This window comes from Heliangelus exortis, chromosome 19 (genome assembly GCF_036169615.1).
Source record: "Heliangelus exortis chromosome 19, bHelExo1.hap1, whole genome shotgun sequence".
Classification (NCBI taxonomy): domain Eukaryota; kingdom Metazoa; phylum Chordata; class Aves; order Apodiformes; family Trochilidae; genus Heliangelus; species Heliangelus exortis.
Genome location: NC_092440.1, coordinates 539,747 through 548,258, shown reverse-complemented (window position 1 = coordinate 548,258; position 8,512 = coordinate 539,747). Strand labels below are relative to the sequence as shown.

Below are 8,512 nucleotides of genomic sequence, written 5' to 3'. Positions count from 1 at the left end.
GTTATTTCTACAGCTCCCTGAGAAATCTTCTTGCTTTTTCTTCCGAACAGAAAATGTCTTTATAGTTAATTAGAAGATAATACCAGTCAGCTTCTGCTAATTATTTATATTTTTGCTTAACACTTATAAATCTTCTTGTTCAGGTATTACTACAAGCTAATATTTGTCTTGCAAGATGCATTAGTCATTACAATTAGCAAGCAGAAATAGATTAGTCATGCGCAAACAATCTCATAAATGAAGTATTTATGCCCCCTTTGGGGATGGAAAGGAAGGTAATTTGAGCCCTTATGATTATCCAGGGAAACCTGACTTGTCTCTTCTATTCACATCGTTGTTCCAGGATTTTCTGCTGGACAAACTAAGTGGCTGTGGGCTTCCTTTCAAGTCCAGTAGCACCACAAGAAGCTGTGTTTGTGATTTAATCAAAACCATCAGGTGTTACCTTTCCCTGAGGCTGCCAGTCTGCATTGCTCAAGTAAGTGTCACCTTTTTCTTTCAAAAAATCTCTTCAGTTAATATATCTGTTTTCCCTGTGGCTGGAGGAAACCTTGCTTTCACATGTATGAGCTTAGATGTTTTGTCAGAGAAGTGAACAAGAACATTTATCCTCCAGACTTAGGGCTTCTATGACCTCTCACTAAAAAAAGAAGACTGAAGATTACAGAATTGGATTGAAGATTGGGATGTCACCATAACCTCTGTGAATGTGTCACCAGTGGCATGGCAGCAGATCAGGCAGCTCCCTGCAAGACTCCATGCAAAGCAAACCCGAGCTCTGCTCATGAACTTTCAGATGTGTCTTCCAAGAAAAAGATTATGCAATGATCTGCTAAAAAATGTTAGTCCCCAAGTTGGCTTAGAGGAACTGCAAAAGGAACAACTGCAGAAGCCAACGATGAGGCAAGCCCATTGCTTTTTATTCCAAATTCCACTGGCTTTTCCTATGTCACTTCTACACAAAATTTCACCCTGTTCCTTTGCAATTGGTGAGGCACTCAAAAAAACCCCACTCCTTGGGTGTGTAACATCTCCTAAACAGTTGCTTTTAAAATAATTAGATACATAAGGTCATTTTAAAATTAAAACCCTACGTCATTTCACAGAAGTAAACTTAATAACTGCATTAGTGTAATAGTTTCTTCACTGGTTACTCACAGAGAACACAGGTAAGCTCAGCTACTGACTGCAACAAGTCACTCCATTCCCACCCAAGCTTGCTTTTTTCTCTTTGCTCTCCTTCAGTTTGCGATGAAAAACCAAACAACTCACAGCTCTTCCTCAAGAAAACATTTTCTCTGATGAAAGTAGTTGTCAAGCTTCCTGAAGGGAGCTGGGGAAAAAGGAATATTTGTTGTTGTGTTCAGTGTGATTACAGAAATAGGTCACATTGTTTCTGAAAGGAATGGATCACCAGCATACAGCTCCCCACAACTCATTCTGGTCTCCCTCCCTCCACCCCCATACACAGTGCTTGAAGCATTCCAATATCCTTGCCAAATTCCCTCACAAATACTTTAATTCTTTACGTGCATGTCTCATTCCATCTGTTCCACATGCTCTTTATGCCATTTACATTCATTGGCAGAGCCTGTGAGATGACACCACACGTTATAAATTTGCTGTGTTTTAAAGCAGCTTAGGTATCAGGGAAGGGGAACAGGGAGTAGCTGAAGGTCTGTGGTTTTCTGCTGGAGACCCTGGTTAATTCCACAGGTCAGCAGCAGGTCTGCAGACCAGCAAGACTCTGGCTTTGAAACACAACATCCAGCCTTTGGGTTCAGGAGGGAAAAAAAGGCTGTCCTCTGCAGGATTTATGAAGTGCCTGCATCTGTAAGAAACTTGGTGCCCCAATAAGCAACACGGAAAAGGCAAATGTGATGTAGAGGAGGTAGAAAGGAAAGTGGTGCTCAGTGGGAAAGGAGGTGCCATGTGCATGGCTATCACTTGCACAGGGAATGCTGCCTGTTTGATCCTTCCCCACAGGAGCACACCACAAAAATTGGCCCATGGAGTGTGAGTCTTCAGGCTTTGCCTCTGGAAATATGCAGCTGGGTTTGGGGTTTTGCAGTCTGGTCATCCCAGCCCACCCCAGCTCTAAGACTCTTGGAATACATTACAAAAGTCTGGTGGACACTGGTTTAAGAGTAGTTTCCAGGATAAGAATACAGGGGAAAAAAACCCCACCTCTTCAGGTCTCCCTAGATGGACACTGGTGCAGCCAAAACACAGATCAGCTGTGTGTTTGGCCACATTCCTTGAACTCCTTGAACAAATTAAATGAGAGCCCCAGACCATGACATTTCAATCCCATTCCAACTGCTGGACACCAAACCTTTCCTTTCACCTCCAGAAGAGTACCTTAGATAAAAAGGAACAGGAACCTTAAGGGCTCATATGAGTCCAGTAGAGATTCAGCTAAAAAACCACCACAAAATGTGAAGCTGGAGCATGATCTGCCCTGCAGCACCCCTGCAAGACAGAGCAGTGGCATATCCTGCTGCAAGGAGAGAGGGATGCTGGCAGTTCCAGCAGCAAGGGAGAATGCTGGGAATCAGTGGCCAAAGCATCCATTTCTCAGACCACTATGCAATATAATTACTGCTGTTATTAAAGTGGTGTCAAAATATATACTGCATTTCATCAAAAGGTCAGTCAACAGTTCTAAGCTTCCCTTTCCTCAAAGTGAGACACAACACCTTGCTTACCTGGCAAGACAGATTTCTCAATCTTTACCTCCCCATTTTTTCACATTCCTTTCCTCACCCAATTTTTCCTGTTTAGCTTGTGTGCTCTACCCATTGCTGTGTTATCTTCCACCCCATCTCTCTCTTTCTTCCCTGGCTGTTATTACTACACTATCTTTCATGTTTTCCCGCTCCCCATCTTGCCAAGCTACAGTTTTCAACTGCTGTGAAAAAGTTTGGTTCATACAGTTCATTGCTTCTCCTGCAAAGGAATCATCTAAAATAACTCACGTGTGCTTGAGCAGAAGCAGTAAAGGGAAGACTGCCATTCCCTGCTCGTCCTCACAGTTTGAAGCCTTGCAGGCTATTGCATAGCAAATGAGGAATAAGAAAGATAAACAACTGCCACTGTCTTGAAAGGAAGGGAACTTGAGAGAGCCTTTGCAGCATGGCATTGGATTTTGATCCAGAGCTTTCATGCTGCAGAAAAATAAGAGGTGGGTTCTCCATTATCCAAACACTCTGTCCTTTATACGTGTGCCAACCTAGGATAACGTGTCTTTGATTCCTGACCACTTCATACCTCCCTGTTAAAAAGCAAAGAATGATCAAGAGCTTGAGGTGATGGCAGGAATTCAACATCAGATGTAGGTGGTTTGGTCTAAACCTGAGTGCTATCAGAAGGTTTAATCTGAAAGGAAAATACTTGAGGGTTAGGTCTACAATGGACTAAGGCTGATCCATCCTCCAGGACAGAGGAAGATTTTGCCCTCCTGGAATGATACTCAGCACATACACTCACTGAGAAAGTTTTTTTCCTCAGCAAGACGGGACAGAAGACAACAAGTTGCTCCTAGCCAAGCCAGTGAAGAACATTAAAGTGAGGCATATGTATCAAAGTCTCTTCCTTCTGCAAGGCTGTATCTATCCCTCCTGGTTCTCAGATACAAGCTGCTGACCTTCACTACTTTTGCTCACCTCCCACAGAACTGGACCTTCAGCCAAGAACTTTCTCTGCAAGTTTTAGATCTTTCATAGATACTCAGATACTCAGGTCATTTTTTTAGAAAATGCTCTCGTAAGATGCTGGGGTTATGTCCCCTTTTAATGCAGTAACAAGGAAGCAGGAGACATCTGTCTCAGGAGGTTCAAACCTGCATCTCCTATGAAAATGACCTAACTACTAAATTACAGGGTGTTTTAGGTGGAGTGTTCTCCACCCATCCTTTGATGATAGTCCAGTGCGTAGCAGAGTGAAAGATACATTGGGCAAAAAGAAGAATTATTACAACTAATGATTAAGGCACAGGCTTATTTTGCCTTGTTTTACCACTTGCTGCTTTACCTAATGACATGATGGAAGGCACTCAGCAAAAGCATGCTTAGATCCAGAGAACCCCCAAAACCTCAGTGAATTTGTTCATCTCATGAGTCTCACTCACCCAAAAAGTTAATTTCCTTCCTAACATTGTTATTTCACCTTTTAGATTTGCTTCTCTTCTTTAGGTGCCTGTCCTTGCTGGTGACTGCATTACCTTTCCATTTCAACATTTCATCCTTAGGATGTGCTGCTTGCATAATGGTGGAGAGAAAAAAACCCCATGTTGTCAGTTCATTCAGTGTGTCCTTGGGGGAAAGAAAGCCAGGAGGATGGGATACAATAAATGATCAGCCTCAGCAAAACCATCCAGGTAAGTACATCCTACCAGCTCAACTTCATCAGATTTAAGGTATTCTACATTACAAGAGATTAATTCGTTTTACATTTTGCCTTCTTTCCAGGCAAATTTGAAATTTTCATCATAAAGTCTTAGAGAATCATGTTATATGTGGTATATATAATTTATGGTTTTTAATACTATTTTGTGACCTTATATTTGGGAGTTAGTACCACTTGAGAATAAGAAGAATAAGAAATATTTTCTATTCTCCATCTAGTCTGCCAGACACTTTTGCAAAGACAGGTGAAAATGATTACTCATACAAATGTGTCCAGAAAATCACCATCAATACAGAACAAACTGCAATGTTCTGTGCATTGTCTTCATTGTATCTGTGATGACATGAAAACAAAATGCATTCTTCTGTTTAAATAGAAGCAGCTTTTAGAGAGGAGGGGAAAAAAACCTTCCCTTAAAAAGTGGTGTGTCCTTCTCCAAATAGTTCTGATGAAAAATTGAGTATGAAGTCAAGTCAGTGCCCAAAGAGCTTCTAAGTTCATTGGTGTTTTCCTTTTACAAATGAAATGCCATGAGCAAGGACACTGGCAACAGCAAGAGGAGTTCTCTTCATCAGCTCAGGGTAGAATTTAGCATCTCTTGTGTTTTAGGTATAAAAATGTCTTCTGCACAAGAGGGAGGAAGCAGTCATGTGCACAGCATGCAGGCAGCTCAGATGGGAAGAGAAGCTACAGCATGGGGGAAACACAGTGAGCATTCACACTGAGCACCAGGCACACAGGGAGCTGAATGAAATAAAAGTAGTAATCCCCATGGGACTGGGGCCAAAAGGGTGAAAGGAAAGGAACACATTTCAGTTGTGATTCAAGAAGTCCTGGAATCCTTCCTGACCTGCTGGGTCAGAATTTCTGACTTGACACCCTGCTTTGACTCAGAATAGGAAACTGTATCTTAACTACAGGTTTCTTTTTATAGAGTAAACTCTGTTGCCAACTTCCTTTGGAGCACAAGTTTATTCCTCATAGTCTTGAAGCAACACACCAATCACAAGGCACAAGTGCAAGAAAACATCATCTCTGTTCCCCAAACATAACACAGGCTTTATCCCAAAAGCAAACAAGAGGACCACAGCCTGTCCTTATTACCCATCTCAGTAAATACAGAATGCACTGATGGGTGTAAAAGCAGCTGGCTAATCTTTCTCCTCCTCCTTCTCCCCCTTTAAACTTGGCCAACACGAAAGGACAGTGCTATGGTCCAAGAAATGCTTGCCAGGATTAGAGGCTATATTGGAGATTTCTTGTGTAATGCAGTAACAGGCAGGGGGATGGGAAAACATGCAGTAGTAGAGACATCCATCACTAGGATTTTCACATCTATTACCCAGGAGATGAGTTGTCCTGGAGCATCAGACAAGAAAAACTCCAAGCTGGTTTGGGGGCACTGGAACTGCCAGCTCGGCAGTCTGAGATGTGTTCTAGCTTTGGTGCTGATTATATTTTTTTAAAGGATTAAAATAATTGTGTTCCCTTTCTAATTTTTTTATATTGAAAAGGATAATTAGATACTTTCAGCATTTCCACTGAATGGAAAAAATTGATAATTAATTTTTTAAAAATACATATAAATCATGTAAGCAAAGCAATGACCCTCAGAACCTTTTTTGAGGCTCAGATAGCACCCCTTTTTAATAAAACCCCCTTCCACATATTTAAATCAACTTTACCCATTTAATCCCCTTGTCTCTCATATACAGTTTTTTTAGTGAGCAATTATTTAATTCTAGAACAAGTAGTATCAATTAATGTTCCTATTTCCTTCCTACTGAGGCTTCTCTCTAGGTCAATGAAGACAGTAGGCAGGTTCCAGCTGCTGGCACCCACTTTGGGTTAGAATGAAATGCAGGAAATGAGTGACTTGCTCAAAGTTATGAAAAAAATTCTAGATAAACAGCCACAGAAACTGTACAACCAAGTGATAGTCTTTTTGTCACAATGAAGAGATTTTAAAATTACATTCCTATAAAGATCAAAATGCCAGACAAATGCATACACAATATATTTTTAAACTTCTGTTCTGTAAAGGAAATTAATTTTAACTGGTCAGCCAAAAATTTCAGTAGTAAGCCAGTAATAAGATGCAAAGGAAGTCTTCAAATTCTTCCTATAGAACAAAATTAAATCGGTTTATAAGATCTGTTTACCAAAAAGATTTTTGTTCTCCTTATTCCTATCCAGCATAATTACAGTGAGAAACTGCATTTGTTGAAATTAGGTGAAAGAATCTTCTATTGCAGTGTTTAGACACAGGTAAAATGCATACATTCTGCTTTTGTTCCTTATATTCCATTGCTAAGAGCACCATACCCTGAAGTACCTGGGGGGGACCTATAAGAAAGCTGGGGAGGGACTTTTTACATGGACAGGGAGTGAGGGGATGAGGGAAAATGGCTTTGAACTGAAAGAGGGGAAATTTAGGTCAGACATGAGGAAGAAATCATTCCCTGTGAAGGTGCTGAGCCCCTGGGTGCCCCCAGAAGCTGTGGCTGCCCCATCCCTGGCAGTGTCCAAGGTTGGATGGGGCTTGGAGCCCCCTGGGCTGTGGGAGGGGTCCCTGACCATGGCAGGGGGGTTGGGACTGGATGGGGTTTAAGGTCCCTTCCAACCCAACCCATTCCATGAGTCTGTGATAGGATTTTATGACTGCTAGAGACTGAATCTGTAAAGAAAACAAACTCACATGCATGGCAGGGGCTCACTGCATGGATTTATCCCCTTCCTCTGCTTCTGATGCATGAAGGGTCAAAGTGGTGTGGATCTGTTTCATCAGATCCTCAGAACCAACTTCAGGCCTTGCCAGGGGAGAAATAACATGTCAAAAGGACTAGAATCCCATTTTCCAAAGTTACTCAGGTATCCAAGTCCCACTCATTTTCAATAGGACTGCTAACTGCTCAGGTCTCATTCTAACAAAAAGAACTTTTCAAAACATCACCCTGTATCTTAATTATTTGCCACATCTGGTCCCCTAGAAAATCTGAACTAGATGACTGTTTTCTTTCTTCTCTTTTTCTCATACAGAGTGGTTTAGGATGGAGGTGAGAACTGACTTGAACATGGCTGAATAAATACTTCTGCTGGAAATTTCTACCAAAATACATTTTCACCGGCATCTATGATTTTTTAATCTTCTTTTTCACACTTTTTAAGGCATGGACACACATACCTAAGAGTATTTGTATGACACATTACAGAGAAAAAAAACAACAGAAAAATTCAAATCCATATAGGTGAGATTTGGGGGGTTATTTCAATTAATATTCACTGCTGCTATTTTGTTAGATTTATTCATTCTAATTAGCAGTGATTTAAAGAGAAAATCCTGCTTGCATTGCCTCAAGGCACACAGACACAGCAATTGGTATTGGCTTTAACACCTTCTCCCTAGACAGGGGAAGAAAAAGTTACCTTCCCCTCTTCAAATACCAAAAGGATTCTTATCCACTGCATCCCGAGGGGCATCTCCCTGGAGAATTTTTGCACATTATCTTCTGTGTGTGAGAAGGGAGGGGCTGGGGGGACAGGGAGAGTCAGATTCACCAGCCAGCCACTCCAGCCTGGAAGGAGACACAAGGCACCTTTAAGCAGCACTGTAGGGAAATTAATTCCCCCCACCTGCTGGTCACAGCCCCCCACACAATCCAGGCTGCAAGGATTTGTTTTTCATGGGAAATTTGAACCAGGAGGTTTGCAGAGTTATCACCTCTTGTTCAATCTGGAGAAGCAAGTCACAGAACTCTGCTAACCCTTGCCAAAATATCAGCTTCTCCAAGAGCCCACAGCCTGCTCACAATTGTTCCAGGAACATTTTCGGATTGTGTAAGAACCATCCTAAAATGGTTGCTACCAGCACCACTTCAGTCTTTGTCTGGATTTTGATCCTGGCCATTCAAGGTCAGTCAGGGGAATGTTCTCCCCTCTGGCCTGTTCTGGGTCAGCGCATGGAGCTCCTCCAGACGTCAGGGGAAGTTTTATGCATGAAATGAATGCAGAAAGGGAGCTGAAATCTGCTCTGAGGCGAAGGCATCTGCATTGCAGATTGGAGAGGAAAATTTTGCCCTAAGTGCCAAATTTCATCTTTTAAGAG

General features: G+C 41.8%; 1 long non-coding RNA gene across 1 annotated transcript; it reads left to right on the top strand.

The window, feature by feature from the left end:
- The first annotated feature begins 4,254 nt into the window (after positions 1–4,254).
- On the top strand, positions 4,255–7,889 carry LOC139805250 (uncharacterized). Its single transcript, XR_011729751.1, has 3 exons — positions 4,255–4,378; positions 6,604–6,675; positions 7,447–7,889. It is a non-coding gene; the product is annotated as an uncharacterized lncRNA (long non-coding RNA).
- The last annotated feature ends 623 nt before the right edge of the window (positions 7,890–8,512 follow it).